The following is a 27,459-nucleotide window of genomic DNA, read 5'->3' on the forward strand; positions in this document are numbered from 1 at the left end:
CAGCATCAACAGAATTAGAAGATAAGACACTGACTGGGAGAAAAAGATACTTCTGATGAAGGATTATTATCCAAAATATACAAAGAATTCCTAACACTAAACAATTTTAAAAAAACCAAACAACTCAATTTAAAAATGGGCCAAAGGCTTTAATAGACACCTCAGACATACAAATGGCATATAAATATATGAAAAGATGCTCTTTATCATATGTTATCAGGGAAATGTAAATTAAAACAACAATGAGTTAGCATAAACCTATTAGATGGCCAAAATCTCAAACACCAACACCACCCAATGCTGGTGAGGATGTGGAGCAATAAGAACTTTCATTCACTGCTGGTGGGACTGCAAAATGATGCAACCATTTCAGAAGGTACTTTGGCAGTTTTTTAACAAAACTAAATAACTCTTACCACACAAACCAACAATATTTACCCAGAAGAGTTGAAAACTTATGTCCACACAAAGCCCTGAACACAGATGTTTACAGAAGCTTTACTCATAACTGCCAAAATATGGAAGCAATTAACATGTCTTTCAACAGGTGAACAGATAAATAAGCTATGGGACATCCAGGCAATGAAATATTATTTAGCAATAAAAAGAGAGAAGCTATCAAGCCACGAAAAGACATAGGGGAATCTTAAATGCATATTACTAAGTGAAAGAAACAAATCTAAACAGGCTACATACTATATGCTTTCAACTAAGTGACATTCTAAAAAAGGCAAAACTGTGGAGATCAGTGTTTGCCAGGGGTAGGGACACAGATGGATGAGTAGGCAGAGCACAGAGGATTTTTAAGGCAGTGAAGATATTCCATGTGATACTGTAATGATGGTTGTCTGTCACTATATATTTGTCCAGTCCCATAGAATGTATAATACCAAGAGAGGCACCTAGGATAAACTCTGGACTTTGAGTGACAATAATGCATCAAGGTAAGTTCATTCTTGGTGAAAATTTTTGCCACTCTGGGGAGTGATAATGCTTAAGGGGGACACTGTACATGTTTGGGGCAGTGAGTATGTGAGAAATCTCTGTATCTCCTTTTCAATTTTGTTGTAAACCTAAAACTGCTCTTCAGAAATAAAGCCTTTAATAGTAATAATGTGTTCGAGTTCCAAAAGCTTTTGGAGAGAAGAGCAGAAGTGCAATGATATTTTGCCACAAGGGAGCTGTGACAGCTAAGTGGGTTGGTTAGAGGCTTTTTTCTCTGATTTTCACCTTAAATTATTAATGAAACTTCAACCTCCAGGTAAATATGACATGGCCACCAATTGGCTTTGCTCCAACCATGAGATTCCTAACACCAAGCACATGTACAAAATTTAGTACAAAATTAAATAATAAAGAAAAGTGTGGGTTTTCCATACTGTTTGGTACTTTATTTCTTCACTCACAGTATGCCTTTTCCATGAGTAAATTTCACACTGAATTAGCAACACCAAACCACCAAAACATGTAAATTCAGAGCTAAAGCTTACAGACTGGAAAAACATAAAGGTTCTCATGTGAACCAAATATGGACCAAAAAAATTGATGCCCAGGATGAAAAACATCTGCTTTGTTTGTGTACTTAAAACATCAACTTGGGTTGCTCTCGTAGAAGGTCTGTTGTGACCAGCAACAACACAGTTCAAGGTTGAGGGAAAGAATTTCACCACAAACATAAGCAAACAGCAAATGTCACATGAATTACCAGTGTTCAGAGGAGACATTCCTCCCATGCCTATAAAGGTTAATCTCTCTCTTCCTGTTCTCAGGGTATGTTAAGAATTTAATGATTCATAGATTAGAGCCTGCCCCAGTGCCCTGGCCTTGAATTTTAGAATGTTTTACATGAACCAAAAAAAAAAAAAAAAAAAAAAAAAACTCACCTTCCACTAAATACCTTCCTATGTCATTTATGTCCATAGTTCCCTCTCTGGCAAGTGATAGCCAAAAAGAATCAGTCTGATTGGGAGGCAAAGGGGGAAGATATTTAAGAAGACTGCTGTTCATCCCCTGACGAGAAGTCTCAAACATAACCAGGGTTGGGGATTGTCCAAAGTGTGAAAGTTTTTGCAGCTTAGCTAATAGACATATTAAACAACTGGCAGGGCTCAGAACTGAGGCTTCTTCAAATATGTGCCCAAACAGGTCTGGGGGTCTGGGAAGCATTAGCAATAATAAGTGTAAATAAAGGGGGGACATAAACCTGTTAGGCTGAGTCACTAGAAACTCTTTTTCTTGGAGACTTACCAGAAGAACTTCATTTGTATTTCAAGGTTTCCATTTGGGTCAAGCGTGAACAAGGAAAAAGAGGGGCGGGAGAGATAGAGAGGCCACCTGGAACGTGAGCTGGGAGACTGATAAGCATTTCTCCAGTCGTGCCATCTGCTGTGTCCTGGCACTTGTCATCCAAATTGCTGTTCTCCAAACAAATTTAGTTTCCCCCAGACAGTTCAGCTTAAATGAGCTCATACTGTCTATCTGACACCTGTCAAAAGAAGAGTGAAAAGATTTCTCTAAGCCCTGATTGAAGGAGAGAGGGAGGCAGAGAGAGACGGAGGGGGCAGGAGCAAAGAAGAGGGCAAATAGATGGGATGCGTGCAGAGCAGGTGCTCTTTCGTGGCGGGCAGTGCATTTTTATCTTCACCTATAAATCTCACACCAGAAGGTGGGAAAAGAAGAAAAAGTACCACTTCCCATCACATTTGCTGAGACAAATATGATCGAACACATGAAATATGAAAACGGGACAAACTACCTTCACTCTCACCTGGTGTCAATTTTTTTGGCTGATGGTTGTGTGCGGTGTTTTGGTTTTAGCTAAGAAAGGAAGAACTAGCAGTAGAGAAATCTGATCTGCTTTTGACAGCCTGACCAATGCCCTTTTCCCATTCCAGCTGGAACAGGATTCAGTCACAGGCAGGGGCAAGCGGAGGAGTGATTTCATTAACTAAGTCTGGATTTTGAGGTTTGCATATCTGCAGATCTGGTTTTTTTGCCTCTTGAGGTCTTGGAGAGCTGCCAATCTGGGCAAAAGGAGGGATGATAATGGATGGAAGCTGCCACAGGGCAAATCTCTGGAAGGGGAGATATCAAAAACAGTTGCCAGGAGGGGAACTGCCTGTGCCTATGCCTTGCAGGCTGGGAGGTAACAGGGAATCTCATTTAGGAACTGTCATTTGCTGTGAGAAGGTCCTGAATAAAGAGAAGGAGGAAGGGGACAAGAGGAAGAGCAGGAAATAAATGAGCTTCATACAAATATGACCAGAGATGTCTTTCAAAACCCACCTTCCAAAGTGAAAGGGGCCAGGGCTGCAGCGGCCTCTTCACTGTCCTAGGATACGATCTTGATGAGATTACTCAAATGCAAAATGAATCTAAAGCTCCCTGTCTCCCAAGGCTCTTGTAACGGTTCAGCTGAGATGAACTTCATGTATACATAAAGCACCCAATACTTAAAAGCTGTCGAATATATGTTAGCTCTTTTCTCCTCCCCTTCTTTGAACTAAGAGATTCCTAGAACTCACAGCAGAGAAATTCACATCAGTTAATAGGCAGCATTTGGGCATACATCCATAAACTTAAGTTTTCTCAGGAGAATAAATCCAATTAAAGATAAAAATCGCTGTACTTTCACAATGCCTATCTGGGCTATTTATGAGCATCAGAGTCCCTTTTAACAATTATTCCAATGGAGCAGGATTTTAAATTCACCATGGTGTTATGGATACAGCTGGTGCTAAGCAACGTAAGGCACGTAAGCAATGAAGATCTATTTCACAGCTTCTTTCCTTAGCAGGAGAAGAGATGACATTTTGTCGGCCTTGCCTCCCTGGAGATTAAAAACCAAGCCCCAGAGGAAGGCCAGGCAGCTGACATAGAGACTCTGCCCCTGCTGAGGAAAGGAAAACACAAAGCCCATTTTAAGCTTAGTTCTTCACAAGGTGAGTTTCCATTTCCTGTGAGTGATCATGCTACAGTGCACTTTGCTGAAAGTCCAATCAAAATCAGCAAAGAAACCCTGTTATGTGCCATTTTGGAAGCCTCTGAACTCTTAAAAATATCAACTGGGGTGGGGGGAGGAACCCTACAGAGATTAAATCAGTGCATGCCTAAATTAATTGACTCAACCCTGGGAGTCTGGGTATAGCTGATAAGAGATCCACCCAGGAGACCTAAGAGAAAAGAAACACAGTATCGAGCTAAAAGACAAGTGGTCCCTGTTTTGTCAGTAAGTAGCTGAGTGACCTTCAGCCCCAACTTCCTCACCTGTAAGAGGAAGGGGTGGAGTGGATATTTTCTTCAGGGCTCTCCCAGCTCTAACATTTTGAAATCTAAAAGGGAAAGGGAGTAGAAATAGGAAGACATTGCTTATAAGAAATTCCAAAGGCCCCAAACTGAAAAGGCCACTATTACATGTATAGAAATGAGGAGAAGGAGGAGACGGATGAGGATGAGGATGCCTTACACTGGTCCATGCCCTTTACAGGTGTTAACTCTTAATCCATCCTGACTCCATTTCTGTCATTCTTCCCATCATGCTGGACAACATCGGAATGAATCCAGACATCTGGAAGAAGTTGTTTTGGGGATATATTAGTTTCACTTTATTTACAGGGATGTATTGATGAGATTCACAGTCATAGTTTCCATCCTGGTAGAGGAATGGCTCCCAGGACTACTGGTATCATAACACGAAGGGGGCAGAGCCAGAGGTCATGTTGTGCTGGGAATGGATCCTGTAACTCCTGGCAATGAAAGTATGGAGAGAGTGGTAGATTCACAAGCTAGTCACTCAAAAAAATTATTCCAATTATCAGATGAGTAAAACTGCAATAGAAGGAATCCATTCCCATTGGTGCCTACTTAAAATGGAAGTTCTTGCCTGTCAAGAATAGATTCAGTAATTGAGAGTATGATATTATGAACACAACATTGCATTTTATTTTTCTTATTTGAGAAAGTCATGCAAAATAGAATTTATCAGAATCTCCTTGTTTGTAGGGCACCAGCCTGTAGCTGGACTACAGTGAATACACTGATAAGTGGAGTATTTTATTCGTGTCAACACATCAACAGGATGCAAGCATATATAACATACCTAGCCTAACCAAGTCTGCCAGTACCAGACAAGAGACATACAAAAACCATGATTTACTGAGAAAAAGAGATGTGCTTCAAGTATTCATGATGGATAGTCTTTTAGACTACTTAATAACAGAAGTAATGAAGAGTAAATCATCTTGGAAAAAGACTGAAATTTCTTATTGATTTGACACAAAATAATGACAAATGTAAAGGTAACAGAAAGGCATAACATGCAACTAAAAACTAGTCCAATTTTCCAATTCACTGTCACTGTACAAGAAAAAATCTATAATGCCCTTAAGTCTTATAACTCATGCATGAAAGCAGCGTGATAGGAGCATGATTTGACTATCCTAAAAGTATACATATATAAAAATTTGTAAAGCTGAAACAAACTTTTCCAAACTATCAATAATAAAAACTAAATTTCTATCAGCGACAGTAGAGAAAAAAGCCGAATTTTCTTTTTCTTTTCTCTTTAGAAAAATATAACACAAAAGCATTGTCACATAAAGAGCAAAGAGTAGCAAAAAAAAAAAAAGTAGAAAAAAATGTAAATTTGACAGTTATTTAATAGAAACATTTTTTTGAATTTTTGTAATAGTTGTAGTATTTGGCAGCTTTCTTTCTTTCTTTCTTTTTTTTTTTTTTTTTTGGTCTTTTTGTCTTTTTAGGGCTGCACCAGCGGCATATGGAAGGGTTCCCAAGCTAGGGGGTCTAATCGGAGCTACAGCTGCTGGCCTACGCCACAGCCACAGCAGCACCAGATCTGAGCCGCGTCTGTGACCCACACCACAGCTCATGGTAGCACCGGATCCTTAACCCACTGAGCGAGGCCAGGGAGCAAACTCGCAGCCTCATAGTTCCTAGTCAGATTCGTTTCCACTGAGCCATGATGGGAACTCCAGGCAGCTTTCTTAAATTTGTAATTTGTTATCATTTATTTGCTACTCTAAGTAAATGTTGATTTTATTTCCAAATTTGTATTTGCAACTTTGTATTCTTTTTCTTAAAGAGGCCCCCAAATCATATATGTGCCTAATCCTATAAAACTTGGATCCTCCCTGGCCTGGAATATAAAAGACAGTTGATCAATGTTTATTGAATGAATAAAGTTGGGAATGAATAAAGTTGGGAAAAATTAAGTTCTTCTCCTAGACGTCAAATATTTAATTTATAAAGCAGCAACCAGTGCAGAAACAGATATTCATTGAGCTATTAAACTATTACTGTTGACTCACTAGCCCAGGCTGGTTACCCCTTCACAACCACTGATGACGTGGGCAAGTTGGAGTGGGTGGATAATTTACAGTTTTCTGTACTACACCACAGACACTAGGTAAATTCCTTCCAAATAAACATCCTTGTAGGCCTCTGCAAACCCACACTGAAATACTTATTTCTCCTGGAAAGGGCTCTTTGAGAACACACTCCTCAACATGAGCAAAAAAGAAAAATGAAAAAAAAAAAATCTGGAGAAACTCAGAAGCAATTGCTGGAATTGAGGTTTTTTGCTTGTTTATTGTAACAATTAACAGCAATTATGCAGGGGGTAAAGGATCTTCATTCACATGTGCTACACATTGGTAGGGTAAAGTCTAAGAATAACTTCCACAGTTATTACTCTAGAGCTCATGATGTTAATGAGAAAGTTCAGAGGAAATGGTATTGATTACTCCCTGCTAATTAGTTGACTTACCTGGGATTGTCTGGGTTCCTTTGGATTGAAAAAACAAAAAAGTGAATTCCTTTCAGTACTTCAAACATTCAGACTTATCATAAAATGCTAGCTTTATCATTTATTAAGTGCTTTGAAATTTTTAGTGCTTTATCAGAAATAATAATGACAGTAATAAATTTTAACATGTAGACTTTTTTTCCCACCCTGCCCCTAATATATGGAAGTTTTAATGGAAGTTCCTGTCATGGCTCAGCAGTAATGAACCTGACTAGCAGCCATGAGGATGCAGGTTTGATCACTGGCCTCGCTCAGTGGCTTAAAAATCCAGCATTGTTGTGAGCTGTAGTATAGGTGGCAGATGCGGCTCAAATGCTGCATTGCTGTGGAATAGGCTGGCAGCTGCAGCTCGGATTCAACCCTTAGTCTGGGAACTTCCATATGCCGTGGGTGTGGCTCTAAAAAGAAAAAAAAAAAAAGCCTGCAACTTTGCCAAATTCATTGATGAGTTCTAACAGTTTTTAGGTGCTGTTTTTAGGGTTTTTTAAGTATAGCATCATATCATCTGCAAACAGTGATAGTTTTACTTCCTTTCCAATTTGGATTCCTTTTATTTCTTTTTCTTCTCTAATTGCTATGGCTAGAACTTCCAAAACTATGTTGAACAATAGTGGTGAAAGTGAACATCCTTATCTTGCTCCTGATCTTAGTGGGAATGTTTTCAATTTTTAACCATTGAGAATGGTGTCAGCTGTGTGTTTTTTATATATCTTTTTTATTATTTAGAGGTAGGTTCCCTCTATCCCCACTCTCTGGAGAGTTTTTATCAGAAACAGCTGTTGAATTTTGTCAAAAGCCTTTTCTGCATCTATTGAAATGATCATATGGTTTTTACTCTTCAGTTTGTTGATGTGGTATATCACATTGATAGATCCACAGATACTGAAGAAAGCTTGCATCCCTAGGTTAAATCCTTGATCATGGTGTATGATCCTTTCAGTATATACTTGGATTCAGTTTGCTAGTATTTTGTTGTGGATTTTTGCATATATGTTCATCAGTGATATTGGTCTGTAATTTTCTTTTTTTGTGGTATCTTTGATTTTGGTATCAGGGTGATGATGGCTTCATAGAATGAGCTTGGGAGTGTTCCTTCCTCTGCTATTTTTTGAAAGAGTTTCAGAATAGTTTGATAGAATGTTTGATAAAATTCACCTGTGTAGCCATACACAGAAATCAATTGTATTTCTATAGAATAATAACAAAAGATCAGAAAGAGAAATCACAGAAACCATCCCATTTACAACTGCATCAAAACAAATAAAATATCTAGGAATAAACCTACCTACAGAGACAAAAGACCTATACTCTGAAAACTATGAAATATTGATGAAAGAAATCAAAGATACACAAACAGATGGAAGGATATACCATGCTCTTGGATTGGAAGAATAAATATTGTCAAAATGATTATACTACCCAAGGCAATTTACAGATTCACTGCAATTCCTATCGGTTTCCAAAGACAATCTTCACAGGACTAGAACAGAATATTTTAAAATTTGTATGGAAACCCAAGAGACCCTGAATAGCCAAAGGAATACTGAAAAAGAAAAAAAAAATGGAGGAATCAAGCTTCCTAACTCTAGACAATATTTCAAAGCTACAGTCATCAAAATAATACGCTATTGGCACAAAAACAGAAATATTGATCAATGGAACAGGATAGAAAGCCCAGATGTAAACCCAAGTACCTATGGACAACTAATCTATGACAAAGGAAGAAAGAACATACAGTGGAAGAAAGCTTCTTCAATAAATGGTGCTGGGAAAACTGGAACGCTACATGTAAAAGAATGAAAATAGAGCACTATCTAATACCATATACAAAAATAAACTCAAAATGGATTGAAGACCTAAATGTAAGGCCAGACACTATAAAACTCCTCGAGGAAAACATAGGCAGAAATGCTCTTTGACATAAACCACAGCAACATATTGTTTCATCTACTTCCAGGAATAATGACAATAAAGACACAAATAAACCAGTGGGATCTAATCAAACTCAAAAGCTTTTGCACAGCAAAAGAAACCATTAAAAAAAAAAAAAAAAAGATGACCCATAGAATGGGAGAAAATCTTTGCAAACAATGCAACAGACAGGGCCTAATCTCCAAAACAGACAAACAACTCATGCCAACTCAACAACAAAAAAACAACCCAATTGAAAAATGGGCAGAAGAACTAAATAGACATTTCTCCAAAGAAGACATACAGACGGCCAACAGGAAGATGAAAAAATCCTCAATATCACTAATTATTAGAGAAATGCAAATCAAAACTACAATAAGGTGCAAATTCTCACACCTGTTGGAATGGTCACCATTTACAAGACAACATATAATAAATGCTGGAGAGTGTGTGGAGAAAAAGGTACCCTCCTCCACTGTTGGTGAGGATATAATTTGGTACAACCACTATGGAGAACAGAATGGAGGTACCTCAGGAAACTAAATATAGAGCTACCATATGATCTAGCAATTCCACTGCTGGGCATATATCCAGACAAAACTTTCCTTGAAAAAGATGCATGCACCCCGATGTACACAGCAGCACTATTCACAATAGCCAAGACATGAAAACAACCTAAATGTCCATCGACAGATGAATGGAGAAGATGTGGTACATATATACAATGGAATATTACTCAGCCATAAAAAAGACAAACTAATTCCATTTGCAGCAACATGGATGGAGCTAGAGACTCATATTAATTGAAGTAAGTCAGAAAAAGACAAATCCCATATGATATCACTTATTTGTGGAATCTAAAACATGGAACAGATGATCCTATCTAAAAATAACAAACAAACAAACAAAACAGAAACAGAGCATGGCCAAGAAGAGCAGACTTGGCATTTGCAGGGGAGGGGAGGGAGCTGGATGGATGGGCATTTTGGGGGTTTTGGGGCATGCAAATTATTACATCTGGAACGGATGGGCAGTGGGATCCTACTGTATGGCACAGGGAAATGTGTGTGACTGGGTCATTTTGTTGTACAACAGAACTTGATGAAACATTGTTAAGTCAACTATACTTTAATAATAATAATAATAAAATTTTAAATAGGCTTTTAGAATTGATGAATTGGTACTCAGAACCATGAAGGGAATAAAGGTGAAAGCTCTTCTTTATAAAAACATGCCAGTTAATACATGTATTATGAATGAATATCCAAATGAATAATTCAATTAGAAAAACATTTGTAGCCAGCAACTTACTGATTGATTCAGACAAGTATCCTCAACACATGCTATATTTTCATTGGATGAAATTCTATTGGGAGATATAAGATTCACAAGTGTCAAAGCATCTCACAATAATCACAATGTATTTCCCTTACAAATTTCTCCTTTCTAATGAAGAGAACCAGAGATACTGCCTTAGACAAATGATCGAACTTAGCCTCACTAATAAGGAGAGCTGATATTGCTCCTTTCTTTATGTACTGCAACAGGAGGGATGCAACATCATCCATGTAGAATTCTTGCCAAAAATATTTAATCTGTATCCAATAATGAGGAAATAACTCCAAATGGAAGGACACTGTGCAAAACAACTGCCCTATACTCTTCAATAATATTAATACATGAGTTCCTGCTATGGTACAGTGCCTTATCAATCCAACTTCAGTGGCTCGGGTTGCTGCAGAGGTGCGGGTTTGATCCCCCAAGCCTGGGGCAGTGAGTTAAGGATCTGGCATTGCCGCAGCTGTGGTACAGATCTCAGACTCAGATTCGAACCCTGGCCCAGGAACTTCCATGTGCCATGGGTGTGATCAAAAAATATATATCAATGCAATAAAATATTAAAAAGACTAGGAAACCATTCCAGAATAAAGGAGCCTAAAGATACATGAAACCAAATGTAATGTTATGTCTTTGTGGAACTGCTAAAAAAGCAGAGACATTATTGAGAGTGGGGGACAACTGGGGATCTGAATATGGATGAACTTTACATTATATAACATTTATATAACAAGGCTACACTTCACAAGTATGACAGTGACTTTGCATTAAGCTAGTAAAGGTCCTTGTTCTTATTAAATACATGCTAATACAGGGAAGATTTAAATGTTTCATGGCTGTACCGACCTTACTTTAAACTGATAGAGAAAGTCCAAGAGAGCAAATGGGGCAAAATGTTAAATAATGAATGTAGATAAAGGGTATATGAGTGGAGACAGAAAGCAAACTAAAAAAAATAATGAATCAAAACTCACTGATGTTTAAAACTTCTCATCAGAAGTTCCTGTCGTGGCACAGTGGAAACGAATCCAACTAGGAACCATGAGGTTGCGGGTTCAATCCCTGGCCTCCCTCAGTGGGTTAAGGATCCAGTATTGCCGTGAGCTGTGGTGTAGGTCACAGATGTGGCTCGGATCTCACGTTGCTGTGGCTGTGGTGTAGGCCAGCAGCAAGAGCTCGGATTCGATCCCTAGCCTAGGAACCTCTATATGCCACCAGTGTGGGCCTAAAAGGACAAAAAGACAAAAAGAAAAAGAAAGAAAGAAAACATCTCATCTAAAGAGCCTGTTAAGTGAAAAACAAAAAACAAAAGCAAAAGAACAGGTTAGGACACCAATTGAGAGAAAATATTCACAAAACATATCTGACAACAGACTTGCATCCAGAATAGATTGAGAACTTGAGAACTCCCACTACTGAATAATTTTAAAACAACCCAATTATAAAATGGGGAAAAGACTTGGGCAGACTATTCACAAAGGAAGAGTCTCTTCAGAAATGCCCAATCAGCATGTGAAAGAGTGCTCACTATTCATGAGGGAAATGAAAATTGACATTTCAATGAGATGGCAATACATGCCCCCACCCCAGGATGGCTAATATTAAACACACTGACAACACTAAATTTTAGAGAGAATGTGGAGCAGCCTGAACTCTTACACATGGCAGGTGGCCATGTAAATGGTACCACCTCCCTGGAAAAAGTTAGGCAGTTTCTTATAAAGAGTATATGAGTCATGTAATATTCTTTCAGCGTTACCGCAGATTGGTATTTTACCCCCCAAAAAAGTTGGGAAAAAAACCTGTGATACTTTAGAATATGGCTTCAGAAAATAGACATGAGTCAGTATATATCCATTTATAGTTGGTTCTCTATTCTTTTGATCTTAGATGATCTTTTAACAGTTACTCATTCAACAAATATCTCTGGAGTACCTGCTATGTGCCAACAATCCCCCGTGTACTGAAAGTATAATGGTGTATAAGAAAGACACAGTCCAGTCCCCCTGGAATTTATAGTCTCTTGGAGAGATACACACTTTACTAGACAGAGAGAGTGATGGAGAGAAGTTACCAAATGTTACTAGGACTCTGAGCATAGAGAGGAGGTGCAAGATAAGAGAATTTGAGGGAGAGTCAGAAAAAGCCTTGCAAGGACAAACTGTCACTTGAGATCTGAAGACTGAAAGGGAGTCAGCCAAACAAAAGCTGGAGAATAGCATTCCAGACAGAGGGCTTAGCGAGTGCAAAGGCCCTGCACTGGAAAACAGCTTGCATGGTGCTTACAGTCGAACACTTGCTGCATATTGGTCAGCTGGCCACTGACCACTGGTCTGCGTGACTGTATCTTTGGCACTACATGCAAAAACAGTATCAAGCGTTCAAAGTGAGGTCAAAGAGGGTAAAAAGAGCAGAGTTTTAAGCCAAAGACTGAAGGAGACTACAAGAGTGAGTTTCTGAAATCAGGAGATAAATGGAGCCACGGTCCCCTGAACAGATAGAAGCCCACAGAGTTCTGGAACTGCTGCTTTTTAAGATAACTGAGTTCATATCAATCTACCTGCCTAGTCCAGTCACTATCTAATGATGATAATAACAATAACGACCACAATCAGGCTAAGCTGTCAGTTATATAATTCACTGATTGCTTCCCATGTGTCAGGTTCTACATCAAAAGCTTGATCTCATATGATCCTCTTGACAACTCCATGAGGTAAACAGTATTCTCCCCATGTCACAGATGAGCAACCAGATCTGGACGTTAAACAACGTGTGTCAAATCATACAACCTCTAAGTGGCTAAGCCTGCATTTGAATCTAGGTCTGTCTGATTTCAAATCCCACTCTCTATGTTATTACCTTTGTTAATCTCCAGTCTTCCTGGTAATACCTTCTGGTTGGTACTTTCTCCAGGGGTCTAAAGAAGCCAATGGGTCATTTGGATGCAAGAGGACTTCTGGAATGATCTTCAGCTTTGATGAGCGAGAGAAAGAACAAAAGCTCATGCAACAGCAGAAGGCTGACTTGAGGCTACTCAGGGATATTTTGGTTCATATGCTACACTAGACATTTTTCAAAGGGCACTGCACAACAAACAATATTGTCATAATCCTGAAACCTGAATTCAAACTGCAGTAATTTTACCACCAGTGATTCAGAAAAACATACCATGTTGATGTGGTTCTTAAGCTTGTGCTTTCAATAATCAGAAAGCTGGAAAATAGAAGGTGAACATTTATAAATATTTTTAAATTATGAATGCAAAATAGCAGGTAAGAGTAAATTTTTATATCAAGGTTATAAGCAGATGACAAATGACAGTCCATACGAGGAATGCAAACAGACCATTAATTACAGCAGCCTCACAAAGCACCATAGTAATAGCAGCTTGCAATTCTTTACCAAAATTTACATAACTATATACTCTCAGATTCCAGAGATCCTATTTTTGATAAGTAGCAATTCAAAAGGTGAGTCACCCCATCCATATTTTTATTCAACTTCTATGAATGTGAAATGGTGACACCTTGCATTTACATGTTAGCAAACCTGAGAGGCAGGCTTTCTTTTTCTGAGTTCCTTCCAGCAAAACTGGGTGCCAGGCAATGTGCAGTCCTGGAGACACTGAGATAAGACACACACAGTATGGCCCCAGGAGAACTTCCAATCCAGAAAGAGAAACAGACTAGTTAAACTCACAACCCCAACAGAGTTGGGACAAACTAAATAGATGGAGATCAAAATGGGCATATGATGCTAGGGGTTGTCTGTCAACCAGAGAGCAGCAATTACAAGAGTGATGTTGAATTAAGATCCTTTCTCTTCCCTTCCTTCCTTCTTTCTTTTCTTCCTTCTCTTCCTCTCTTCCTCCTTCCCTCCCGCCCCCGCTCCATGTTTCTCTCCCATTTCCTCTTTTATTTAATAATCATATCCAGCAAGATTATATAAGAATAGTACTTTACCTGTGTGCCAAACTCACTGTCAGGTACTAATAACATCTCACTTAATCCTCACAAAACACCAGGAGGAAGGCACAATTATTTCTCATTTTACAGATGAAACTGAGGCCCAGAGAGTTTACGCAACAGGTCAAGGTAACAGATCTGTCAGGTGGTGGAACAAAGACCCAGGCACTGTGATTCCAGAATTGGGGCTCTGGAGTCCATTGCCTGAGTCTATCCATTATGAGGTAGCATGCCTGCCACACTTCCTGAAGCAGTCCTAAGGATTCCGTGATTAAAGGACATTTTGGGAATTTTTAACAAAGGCCTTCTCAACAAAGAATCTGCCTTTCAAAAATCAGAGAGAGATGAAAAAAAAGGATGATGAGAAGAAAAAATGCAGCTTTCAATATGGGTCTTCTCTGGTTTCCCCTCTTGGGAGCACAGTGGCCTTCACCTGCATAAATGATGAGAACTGGCATTCTGCTTGATTACTGTGCATCTGTTATGAGCCTCAGAGTGAATTAAGCAAAAACAAAATAAAGAAGGAAAAGAGCCTACTAATCGAGGCTGTCCCAGTTGTACCATTTTCAGTCACGGTGATATTTTCCTTATTTTGTAATCACCAGCAGGCACATATGCCCCCCAAACTGCAAAAATATTTCAAAACAACTTAAATCAAGCTTGATAGCTAATTATGCTAAGGTCACGCCAAAGAACCAAACCACCAGGGACATCAAAAATCCAAGACAGTCTAAGTGTTAAAGCAGCAGCATTAATTTTTCTCCTATTAAAAAACAAAGGAGGGGGGGGACAAGCTTTTTCACTCTCTGAGAATAAACCGGCTTTTAAGAATCACCCAAAATAGACCTCTTAAGACCTTTCGCCTCCGTTTTGAATGTTTTAAACTGGTCCTCTGATTACAAAAATGTTCCTGTTGAATCTCATCAAGATGCCTTCTTAAGATGAAGAATGTTTTTGTAAATCGTAATGGTTTTAATCAGCGTCCTCTTTAAAGCTATTTAACTCTACGATGTGGCTCGACCATCGCTTCAATTATGCCATTTATCGACTCTGTATTAATTAAGTATCATTATAGGGACTGATTTATATACCTTCTCACGGCTCTCTCACCAGATGGTCTAACATTCTCCCTCTCTGACACGCCATAAACATCACCTGGAGTCACTCATCTCTCTCCAGCTGAATGTTTAATCAGATCTCAGTCATCTTCAAACTGGATTGCTTCTCTTCCTCCTCCTCTTCACTATATTCTGTCAATACAATACACAAAGCCCCATGATGTCAAACAGAAACCAGTAGTATTTACAAAGCCAAGTCCTATCAACAGCTCATTCCCACCTCAATGAATTCTTACCCAGGGCGGTGATGCAACTTTCACAGGAAAGTGAAAGGAGAGCCCTTTGCTTCCTTAGCTGATTAAAACTTACAGTCTGCTACAATTATCTGGGGCAATGGAGAAGATAACTAGGGAAAAAAAAATGTATATTTGGCAGTGGGAGTACAACAGACAATTTGGCTTCAGTAGAGTTACTTTCTGAATTACATTTTGCTTGGGATAATATAAAAATTACTTTGCATTCTTGAGCTCACATGTTGAGAAACAGGAGGCAGAAGTCCCAAGGTACACTGCACTGCAAGGAAGCCAGCCTAGAATTTTAAATTGCCTTGGGTGATCCAAAAAGGAGATAATAGAGGAATGGAAGTGCTTAACTGTTCTTCCAACAAAGTACAAAAGCCAGATTAATGGGACTATCTCACAGCCTCCTCAAACTCAAATGTCCAAAAACCCAAACTGGTCATGTTGCCTCCACATGGGCTCCCTCTCCTGACCCCTGCATTTCTCCTCATTCTCCAGTCCCCAAGCTGGGAGGAGGGAAACTGGGAAACCAGGAACCCTGGAGAGGGCACATCCTATCAACACAAAGGACTCGGGGGCTAATCCATCAGGCTGAAGTTTGCCTTACAGAAAATACAAGGAGTTGCTGACATATATAGTTTTCTTTTTCCTCTGAAAAACACAAACCCCTGTTTTCATGTAAAACTCATGATTTTGAAATATTGGGCTGGATAAATACAGATTCATCCCTTGGTTTTCAATCCTTTACTTACGGAAAACTTTGAGTCCTCCTCCTTCCTCCCTTCAAATGCAGCCAGTGCCCAAGTTTTGATAATTTCATACTCTCCCTCTGTAGGGTCAGGTCACCCAAGATGGCTATTCTCTTGCTCTCTGTACATCCCCTGCTCAACCAGTCACTGCTTCACCTACACCTACTCACATGATTAACCAATCCTATTAATCACAGGCCTTAATCAGTAACTGCCTACATGCTTGCCTCTTGCCCCAGCTGCTAGTTTCCTTGGTAACTGATGAGCCATCCTGACATCAATTCTCCCTATAATTGGTACATCCTTTTCCCCCAAGCAGGGAAGACGGCTGCCTGCCATACACAGGGTGGTATTGCTCCAGGACTTTGCTTCAGACCTGTAAGATTTCTACCCCATAAACTGTTGTCTGTATTGCTGTCTTTGGGCTCTTTCTTCAGTCTCAAAGCTGGGAAATTACAAGATTTTCAAGTCTATGCCATGCAGTCAAAAAATTAGTGAGCCAGCCAGGAGGCTGAGGAAACTTCCACAAGTACCAAGATGTGGGGAAATAAGGACAGGGAACAGAAAGTTGCAGGGAGAATCCCAGGATGGCTGTCCACTAGCAAGCATGGCCCTGTGGCACCTGTTCTTGATGAATGGTGGCACCAAGAGAGTATGGAGAACTTACAGACACCCCTAAGAGTGTTGCAGAGCTCTTGACTGCCATTACAGTAGGAAAAAGTAAGCTAGACAATAAGGTGATAGCTGCGGATATAGGCTGGCCATTGCTTTTTATGTTAACTGGCATAGTGATTATGCATACTGAAAAAGGCATCATTTAAAAGATTGTCTCCAATCTAGATAAAAGGATCCTCATTGGGTACTTTTATCCAATTATCTAGCTTACGTGCAACAAAACTGAAGAATCAACATTGTCAAAATGACTATACTACCCAAGGAAATATACAGATTCAATGCAATCCCTATTAAACTATCAATGCCATTTTTCACAGAACTAGAACAGAAGAATTTCCAAAAGACCCAGAATAGCCACAGCAATCTTGCGAAAGAAAAACACAGCTGGAGGAATCAGTCTCCCCAACTTCAGGCTATTCTACAAGCTATAGTCATCAAAACAGTATGGTAGTGGCACAAAAACAGAAATATCAATCAGTGAAACAGGATAGAAAGCCCAGAAATAAAGGCACTTACCCATCATCAATTAATCTACGACAAAGGAGGCAAGAATATACAATGGAGAAAAGACAGCCTCTTTAACAAGTGCTGCTGGGAAAACGCAACAGCTACAAGTAAAAAAAAAAAAAAATGAAAATGGGACATTCTCTTACTATTCATTTTTTTTTTTTTTTACTTGTAGCTGTTGCACAAAAATAAACTAAAAATGGATTAAAGACCTAAATGTAAGGCTGGATACTCTAAAACTCTTAGAGGAAAATATAGGCAGAACACTCTCTGATGGCATTAATTTTTTGGATCCACCTCCTGAAGTAACGAAAATAAAAACAAAAATGAACAAATGGTTATCTTTTTGTTGTTTTTATGGATTCCTTTGCTGTGAAAAAGCTTGTCAGTTTGATTAGGTCCCATTGGTTTATTTTTACTTTTATTTCTGTTGCCTTGGGCGATTGACTTAAGAAAATATTTGTAAGGCTGATGTCAGAGAACATTTTGCCTATGCTCTCTTTTAGGAGTTTGATGGTGTCTTGTCTTATGTTTAAGTCTTTAAACCATTACAACTTATACAACTCAACAGCAAAAAAACAACAACCCAATTGAAATATGGGCAAAAGACCTAAATAGACATTTCTCCAAAGATATACAGATGGCCAATAAGCACATGAAAAAATGCTCAACAGCACTGATTATTGGAGAAATGCAAATCAAAACTACCATGAAGTACCAACTCATACCAGTCAGAATAGCAATCATTAATAATAAGCTCACAAATAACAAATGCTGGAGAGGGTGTAGAGAAAAGGGAACCTTCCTACACTGTTGGTGGAAATGTAAATTTGTCCAACCACTATGGAAAACAGTATGGAGGTACCTCAGAAAACTAAATATAGAACTTTACATGACCCAACAATCCCACTCTTGGGCATACACCTGGAGAAAACTTTCCTTGCAAAAGACACATGCACCTGTATGTTCATTGCAGCACTATTTACATTAGCCAAGACATGGAAACAACCTAAATGTCCATTGACAGATGAATGAATTAAGGAGATGTGGAATGCATACACAATGGAATACTACTCAGCTATAAAAAAGACAATGCCATTTGCAGTAGCAAGGATGGAACTAGAGACTCTCATACTAAGTGAAGTAAGTCAGAAAGAGAAAGACAAATATCACATGATATCACCTAAATCTTAAATCTAATATATGGCACAAATGAACCTTTTCACAGAAAAGAAATTCATAGACTTGGAGAACAGGCTTGTGGTTGCCAAGGGGGAGAGGGGGGGAGTGTAGTGGACTAGGAATCTGGGGTTAATAGATGCAAACTATTGCATTTGGAATGGTTAAACAATGAGATCCTGCTGTATAGCACTGGGAACTACATCTTGTGTTGGAGCATGATGGAGGATAATGTGAGAAAAAGAATGTATATATGTGTGTGTTTGTGTGTGTGTGTAACTGGGTCACTTTGCTATACAGTAGAAAATTGACAGAACACTGTAAACCAACTATGACAGAAAAAATAAAAATCATTTAAAAAAAACAACGAAAGAAAAAGACAAGCCAGAGAATAGGGGGGAATCTTTGCAAAGCAACTGACAAGGGATTAATCTCTAAAATATACAAACATCTTATACTGCTTTATATATATATATATATAAACAACCACCAGAGTTCCTGTTGTGGCTCAGCAGGTTAAGAATCCAACTAGTATCCATGAGGATGTGGGTTCAATCCCTGGCCTTGCTCAGTGGGTTAAAGGATCTGGCATTGCCACAAGCTGTGGTGTAGGTCACAGATGCGGCTCAGATCTTGCATTGCTATGGCTGTGGTATAGGCTGGCAGCTGCAGCTCCAATTGGACGCTAGCCTAGGAACTTCCATATGCCTCAGATGTGGCCACAAAAAAAAAAAAAAAAAGCAAAAACAAAAACCACCCAATCAAAAAAATGGTCAGAAGGTCTAAACAGACATTTCTCCAAAGAAGACGTACAGATGGTCAGCAGGCACATGAAAAGATGCTTGACATCACTAAATATTAGAGAAATGCAAATCAAAACTACCATAAGGTACCACCTCACACTGGGTCCGAATGGACATCATTAATGAATCCATAAATAACAAATGCTGGAGAAGGTGTGGACAAAAGGGAACCCTCCCACACAACTGGTGGGAATGGGTACAACCACTATGGAGAACAGAATGAAGCTTCCTTAAAAACTAAAAATAGAACTACCATATGATCTAGCAATCCCACTCCTGGGCATCTATCTGGAAAAAACTATAATTCAAAAAGATACATGCACCCCAGTGTTCATTGCAGCACTATTTACAATAGCCAAGACTTGGGAGCAAACTAAATGTCCATCAGAGGAGGACTGGATAAAGAAGATGTGGTACATATATATTCAATGGAATATTACTTGGTCATTAAAAAGAAATTAATGCCATTTGCAGCAACATGGATGGACCTAGAGATTATCGTACTAAGTGAAGTAAGTCAAAGAAAGAAAGACAAATTCCATATGTGATCACAAATATTTGGAATCTAATAAAAATGACACAAAAGACCTTATTCACAAAAGAGAAACAGACTCAAAGCCCTCCAGACCAAACTTATGGTTACCAAAGGGGAATTGTTGAGGGGAGAGACAAATTGGGAGGTTAGGACTGTTACATACACACTACTATATACAAAATAGGTAAGTAACAACAACCTACTGTATAGCACAGGGAAATCAACAATATTCTATGATAGCCTATATGGGAAAAGATTCTGGAAAAGAATATGTATAACCAATTCACTTTCCTGTACACCTGAAATTAACACAACATCGTAAGTGAACTACATTCCAGTGAAATTTATTTTAAAAAAATGTTTTTAAAAAAGAAGGGCCTCTGCATTGGACTGGTCTATAGGAAGGACTGCTAACCCCAAAGGACGTCTACACTGTTATGAAAAGAAGATGAGAGCAATAGTAGACAACTGACCAAAAGTCTAGACCAGGTCTGAAAGACCCATCTTGCTAATTTAATTGAACTGTTTACCAAATATTTGTTTCGATATCAACAATGAAAGTTATTGTTTTACTTCTTTTTTTTGTCTTTTTGCCTTTTCTAGGGCCGCTCCTGTGGCATATGGAGATTCCCAGGCTAGGGGTCCAATCAGAGCTATGGCTGCCGGCCCACACCAGAGCCACAGCAACATGGAATCCGAGCCGCATCTGCAACCTACACCACGGCTCGTGGCAACTCGGGATCCTTAACCCACTGAGCAAGGCCAGGGATTCAAACCCACAACCTCATGGTTCCTAGTTGGATTCATTAACCACTGTGCCACAATGGGAACTCCGAAAGTTATTGTTTTACTTCTAACCATACGGTTGCCCCCCAATTTTCAGGATAGAAAGAGAATTCTCTAGTAAAGTTGTCACAGAGCATAGTACTTAAAAGTGTAACACTGCTTGCTTTAGGTGTACTGCTAAAAACATATGTACAATGTTCACATAACAATTTAGTATAACTGATAAAATGTATAGCCTCTAAAACGTTTCTCCATTGACATACCTCTAATCAGAGCTTGTCTGATCAGTTTTCCCCAAGATGGATAACTAGGCAAATATATACATATAAACAAAAAGTAGGTCAAGCACAGTGGGATATGTTGGAACCAGGACAGGCACGTGGACTGAGTTACAATGGTGGCCACACTGTGAAATAAGTCTGACTGCTGGGTCTGCAGTGAGATGCCATTGTCATCCTCCTCTGGACTTCCATGGAAAATCCACCCCAGCTAATGGGACCATGAGGGAACAACTGACAACATGGGGGAAAGATTTTCATCTTCTTCCTATCCTGATGCCAAGAGCCTGGCTCCAAAATTTGCTCACCTCTTGGTAAATCACTTCTTGGCAAATCGCTATTTTTAGCACACTCCATATCCTATTCTTGAGACTCTTTAGCCACTGTTGTCCATGTTTCATCTGTGGTACTCGGTTGCAGTGTACCTCTACATACCTAACCCTAGGGATATCACGAAAGAGAGGCAAAACAAAATTTTAAGGGTCATCTAGGTTATGTATGGATGGAGGGTATGATCAGGCCATCCAAGATGGTTGTTCTCTTGCTCTCTGTATATCCCCTGCTCAACCAGTCACTGCTTCACCGTCACCTACATCTCACATGACTATCCAATCCTCCTAATCATGGGGCTTAATCAGTTAATGCCTGCATGCTTGCCTCTTGCCCCAGTTGCTGGTTTCCCTGGTAACTGCTGAGCCACTCTGACATCTGGTCCCCCTATAAAGGGTACCTCTTTCTCCCCCAGGTAGTGAAGACCGCTGCCATGGCCTGCCTGCCATATACAGAGGGGTGTTGCTCCAGGACTTTGCTTCAGACTTGTGACATTGCCTATCCAATAAATCACTGATGGCTCTATTACTATCTCCAGGCTTTTTCTTCAGTCCCATGATTGGGCAATTACAAGGCTTGCAGGCTTGCAGGGTGCAGCCCAAAACCCTCCTGCTGTTTCTTGCTTTCTATTCTCTCCGCCATCAGGTATGTCCTCATCATTTCTTATCTGCATTGCTAAAGCAGCGCCCAGTCTTATCGTCTCAAAGCTGCATCATCTTTGATCTTTCCAAAACTTAACAACACCGGAATCACTGGAGGGCTGCTAAAACCTCAAACCCCACCCCTAAGCTTGTCTTAATTTAATTGGTCTCAGGTGGGGCCTGATTATTTTGCATATCAAAAAGCTCCCACGTGAAGTTGGTGATATCCCAGGGATATTTAGAGGAAAAAAGCTCTAAAGCATAACTTCTCAACTCTAACATAATCAACGATTTCGCATTTCCTCCACACTAAACTTGAATCTGGTACTTTGGATTCTTCATATAGCGGGTTTCTTCCTCTCACCTCGAAATTGCATTTCTCTGATCTCCAATGAAACCTGGCTCCAGCCTTGCACATAACCCAATGCATCATGCACTCCCACTTTCTTGCCTTGATCATGTATAGAATATCTTTCCACCTTCCTTTTCTTGGTCGAGTTCAACCTTTTCATGGAGTACACCCAAAAGCCACATTCTCACTGACTTCTGCTGTCTCTTCTAGACTCCCACAGCATATTAGCTCTCCAGGTGGCTTAGGGAATCTAAAGTGCATGGAATTTGGAGCCAGAGATTCTCTAAGTGTGAATGAAGCCTAGTTCTTTCATTAGCTGTGTACCTTGATTAGCCTGTTAACCATTCTGAACCTGTTTCTCCCTCAGTAAAAGAGACATAAACAATATCTGTGTCTACTGAATTGCATAAAGAATTAATTGAAACAGGGAGTTCCCGTCATGGTGCAGTGGTTAACAAATCCGACTAGGAACCATGAGGTTGCGGGTTCGGTCCCTGCCCTTGCTCAGTGGGTTAACGACTGGAGTTGCCGTGAGCTGTGGTGTAGGTTGCAGACGCGGCTCAGATCCCTCGTTGCTGTGGCTCTGGTGTAGGCCAGTGGCTATAGCTCCGATTAGACCCCCTAGCCTGGGAACCTCCGTAGGCCACAGGAGCGGCCCAAAGAAATTTAGAGGAAAAAAGCTCTAAAAGCAAAAAAGGACAAAAAAAAAAAAAAAAAAGAAAGAATTAATTGAAACAAACTATTTAAGCCTTCAGAGAAGCACAGTGCAAAGCAAAGCAGGTAGTTAATAAATGTCAATTTCCTTTCTTTGTCCCTTCCCCCATCACATGTTTAGCTTAAATATAAAATATATCATCATAATCATGTATATTTTAAGCTTGCCTTCCTCTCTTTTAGCCAGATAGAATATTTCTGAGGAAACAAAAACATATCTAATTCATCTAGCAACCCTAGTACCTGGCAACTTCTGAGCAACAGGTAAGCTCTCAATAAATATTTCCTGAAAAAAATATGATTAAGAAATAACACAGGGCATTTGGTTCCATAGAGCAGCTTTCCTCTGAACTTAAATTTCTTATTATGTTATCCTTCAATTTTCTACAACAAAGGCAAAATGTATTTTACACATAGAAAAGCTAAAAAAGTTCTAATGTGAGTCCCCATTTGATAGATCCCACTTGATACTTAATATTAAACAAGAGAAGTCATTATAAAAGCACCAATGAAGGAAAAATCTCCTTGAAGTAAATTTCAGCACAAAAACACTAATAATGCAAATACAGAGAACTAACAACAAAGAACCCAGATAGTGGGTATTACGGCACGTAATGAACTGCCTTTTGAGGACATCTGTCATGCGACCACGTGACTGCTGTACTTCCAAAACGGCTGGCAAATATTGATAACTGACCTGAGAGGTGACAAGTCACATGATACAACACATTTCCTATCCGTTAGGAGACCCTCGAATTTTGAAGTCAAGCAGCAACACAGTTTCTGTTTTTCAGTGTTGCTGAGTCCCATGTGCTTCTTAAACAGAATTCAGTATTGCCCATTGCCATACAGCTAAGTATGACTCAAAACATCACTGTTCACAAATATTGTGGAAGAAAAAAGATACAAGCTGGCACAATGGCATCTGGATATTTTCCTCCAGATACAGAGAAAAGTGTCATAAAAGTTGAAGTTATGGAGTTTCCCTCAAGGTACAGTGGAAACGAATCTGACTAGGAACCATGAGGCTGCAGGTTCAATCCCTGGCCTTGAGCAGGGAATTAAGGATCCAGCGCTGCCGTGAGCTGCGGTATAGGTCACAGACGTGGCTCAGTGGCTGTGGCTGTGGCTGTGGCTGGCAGCTGTAGCTTCGATTGGACCCCTAGCCTGGGAACCTCCATTTGCCGTGAGTGCGGCCCTAAAAAGCAAAAAGAAAAAAAGTTGTTGTGTTGAATGTACTACATAAAGGCTCTCTTGGTCAGAGGGCACAAGGCATCAGGTCACCTGATTAGGGAAAGAGCCCTACCTTAAGTGATCCCATAACCTCAGACAAGTTGATTCTTTCAATAGTCATTTCCTGAGTGACCACTATGTGTCAAACATTATACTAGATTATGGAGATAGAGAGTTAATCCATGTTTTCCTGGAACTTATAATCCAGTGCAGAGTCAGGCCGTTGGAGTGCATTGCCCAGTTGTTCACTAAACTAACTTTCCTCTCACCATGAGCACAAAGATAGACCAAACTGCATTCTGGCTAGTGGAATGTAAGCGGAAGCAAGGTATGCCATGGCCAGGCCTGGCACGGAAAACCTTTCCCTTGATTATCGACTTTCTCTCCCCAGCTCCTGATTAGCCAAATGGATGCAGAGGACCCCGCAGAAGACTCTGATTTCTTAGAGGTGATGGAGCCACAGGATGGAAAGGAGCAGACGGCTACCTGCGGAGCACCCTCCTAGAATCATTATGTGAGTAAGAAAGAGATTCCTGTTGTGTTAAGTGGCTAAGTTGTTTGTTACAACAGTTAGTCTACCCCCACCAAAGCAGGCACCCAAACTACCTCCAAGACTTTGATGCAGAATATACACCAGCTGACATGAGCTACCCAAAAGAGATAGCTCACCTGGGCTAGAGTTGGATATCAGGGAAGGCTCCCCAGAAGAAGAAACACTTCAGATAAACTGAAGGATAGTGTGAAATAGTGAAGAAGGGGATCGAAAAGTTGCGGAGGAAGAAGCATTTGCAAAGTCATGGAACTTTGAGGAAATGGGGTGCACTAGGAAAGTCTTAGTGACCCCTGACTAGAAGAACGTGGAGTGATGTTGGGAAATGGAGTTGCTCAATGTGTATTTGCTGAAATGACTTATACAGAGCAGAAGCTGGGAGATGTAATAACCATTAAAAATGATGGATAAGGGGCAAGAAAAAAGTAATCAAGGATCATCTAACTCAGAGTGCAGAACAGATGGCATTCTCTTCACTGAGAAAATGCAGGGGAGAGGTGAAAGAATGAGCTCAATTAGGAAGGAAGGAAGGAAGGAAGGAAGGAAGAAAGAAAGAAAGAAAGAAAGAGAAAGAAAGAAAGAAAGAAAGAAAGAAAGAAAGAAAGAGAAAGAAAGAAAGAAAGAAAGAAGAAAGTAGTCAATAGTAAGAAATGCTTCAGAGAGTTAAAGATGATGGCCTGAAAAATGTCCATTATATTTGACAGCTAGGCAGCTATTTGTGACCTTAACAATTTCCATTTAGTACTGGGAAGAGCCAGGTTAAAATGGTCTGCAGAGGAGTTCCTGCCATGGCGCAGCGGAAATGAATCCGACTAGGAACCATGTGGTTGTGGGTTCGATCCCTGGCCTCGCTCAGTGGGTTAAGGATCTGGCATTGCCATGAGCTGTGGTGTAGGTTGAAGATGCAGCTCAGATTCAGCATTGCTGTGGCTCTGGAGTAGCCCGGCGGCTACAGCTCTGATTGAACCCCTATCCTGGGAACCTCCATATGCCTCCAGTTTGGCCCGAAAAAGACAAAAAGAAAAAAGAACACAATGAACTTCTTTGCAGAACAGATACTGACTCACAGACTTTGTTTCCAAAGGAGACAGGTTGGGGGGTGGGGGGATGTGCTGGGGGTTAGGGATAGATATGCTATAAAATTGGGTTATGATGATCATTGTACAACTATAAATGTAATAAATTCAGGGAGTAATATATAAACAAAAAAAAAGAGTCCACTGAAACATGTCTGGCTATAAAATCAATGAAAAAATTAGAACCAGTCCGGATCTAGAAATATTAAGAAAAACGGCGTTTGAATACACATTATATGTTGCCAACCCCAAATCTTAGAGGCTGGATAAAATTCTTCTGGTGCTCCTAGGTTACAGCCTCGGTTTCCAGATGTCCTCATTACACCAGGAAAAAAAAAAAAAATGCCAATGAACCCTGGCAGATTGCTGTGCATTAAGTCATCTGGGAATTTATTAGTCTTATGAGTAGTAGTTCTTAAATAAATGTTTCTGGCAATCACCTAGTTTCACAAAGCAACAGACTGGCTCCATAATTTAGGCCTCATGACCAGTGAAATCATGGTGAATGACCACAAGTTGCTGAGTATGTTATTCTAAGGGGTAACTGAGGGATTCTGGGAAGTAAGCTAGCTATTTCAGGACTTCCCTCCTGGGATGATTAACCATCCAAAAGAATATGGTCAAATTGCTATTTTACTAGTCACCAAACCTTTAAAGACTCTACAAAGAGCATTATTTTTAGCCCTATGACATCACTGTAACTAGGTTTTCTCTCACAGAACTTTTTAACAAGTGGCTTTAACAAGCCCCATCTTCCTCCCCAGGAAGATAACTTATCCCCGTGAAAGAAAAACTTCCTTTCCTTTTCTCTGCCCTTTTGGAAAGCTTTCTACCTGGGTTTCCTAGTCGCTGATGTCTCCTCAGTTATTTTCTTTTCAAAGGTGTAGGGTGATAATTAATTAAGGTCAGGCAACTGTGTCTCCAGCTCCGAAGAGCACATGTGCAAAATAACAAGACATTCCTTTACACAAAAATCTAAAGATCTAGGTTTGAGATCCAAATAAATGCTATTTGCAGTTATTTATGCATGTTTTTCTAATCTTACAGAGACCAGGCTATAACACTAAAATGGCACTTCTTTCATCGATGTTTATCCTTGATAGGTGATGTAGCTACTAAACTCGGCCCAATGTCTTCAGGTCAATTTTTAGACTGTTTACCCACTGCAATGCCAAATTTCCTCTTAAGACTGAAAGTCGATAAAGTGCTTTGCAATGACCCCAATCAGAACTACAAAGAAAAAGACAAAACTTACGACGTGACCCTCAGAAAATACCACCAAACGTTTACATAGACCTTTATAGATAAAATCATTTGGTAAATGAGTGTTCATCATCACTGATTAATAGAGGAGAAGAGTGAGGCCCAAAGAGTTTTAAGAACATTCCTAAGGGGGTAAGGGATTAACAGGTACAAACTACTATGTATAAACTAAATAAGGAACAATAATACATTGTTCAGCAGAGGGAATTATCGCCATTATCTCATAATAACTTGGGGAGTATAATCTGCAAAAATACTGAATCATCACGCTGTACACCTGAAACTACACTTCAATTAAAAAAATAAGAACACTCTCAAGGCCTAATAGTTCTTCAGAAGCAGAACCAGGTCTATATCCAAGGTGCTCTGCTTTCCCAACTCTTTCCACTACACG

At 39.7% G+C, this 27,459-nt stretch overlaps 1 protein-coding gene across 1 annotated transcript in view; it reads right to left on the minus strand.

Annotated features, from left to right (window-relative positions):
* The window catches only part of CPQ (carboxypeptidase Q), a gene marked incomplete at its 5' end in the record, with an annotated part of 363,297 nt that overhangs the window by 288,366 nt on the left and 47,472 nt on the right, over positions 1-27,459 (minus strand).

The sequence above is a fragment of the Sus scrofa genome, chromosome 4, assembly GCF_000003025.6.
Source record: "Sus scrofa isolate TJ Tabasco breed Duroc chromosome 4, Sscrofa11.1, whole genome shotgun sequence".
Taxonomy (NCBI): domain Eukaryota; kingdom Metazoa; phylum Chordata; class Mammalia; order Artiodactyla; family Suidae; genus Sus; species Sus scrofa.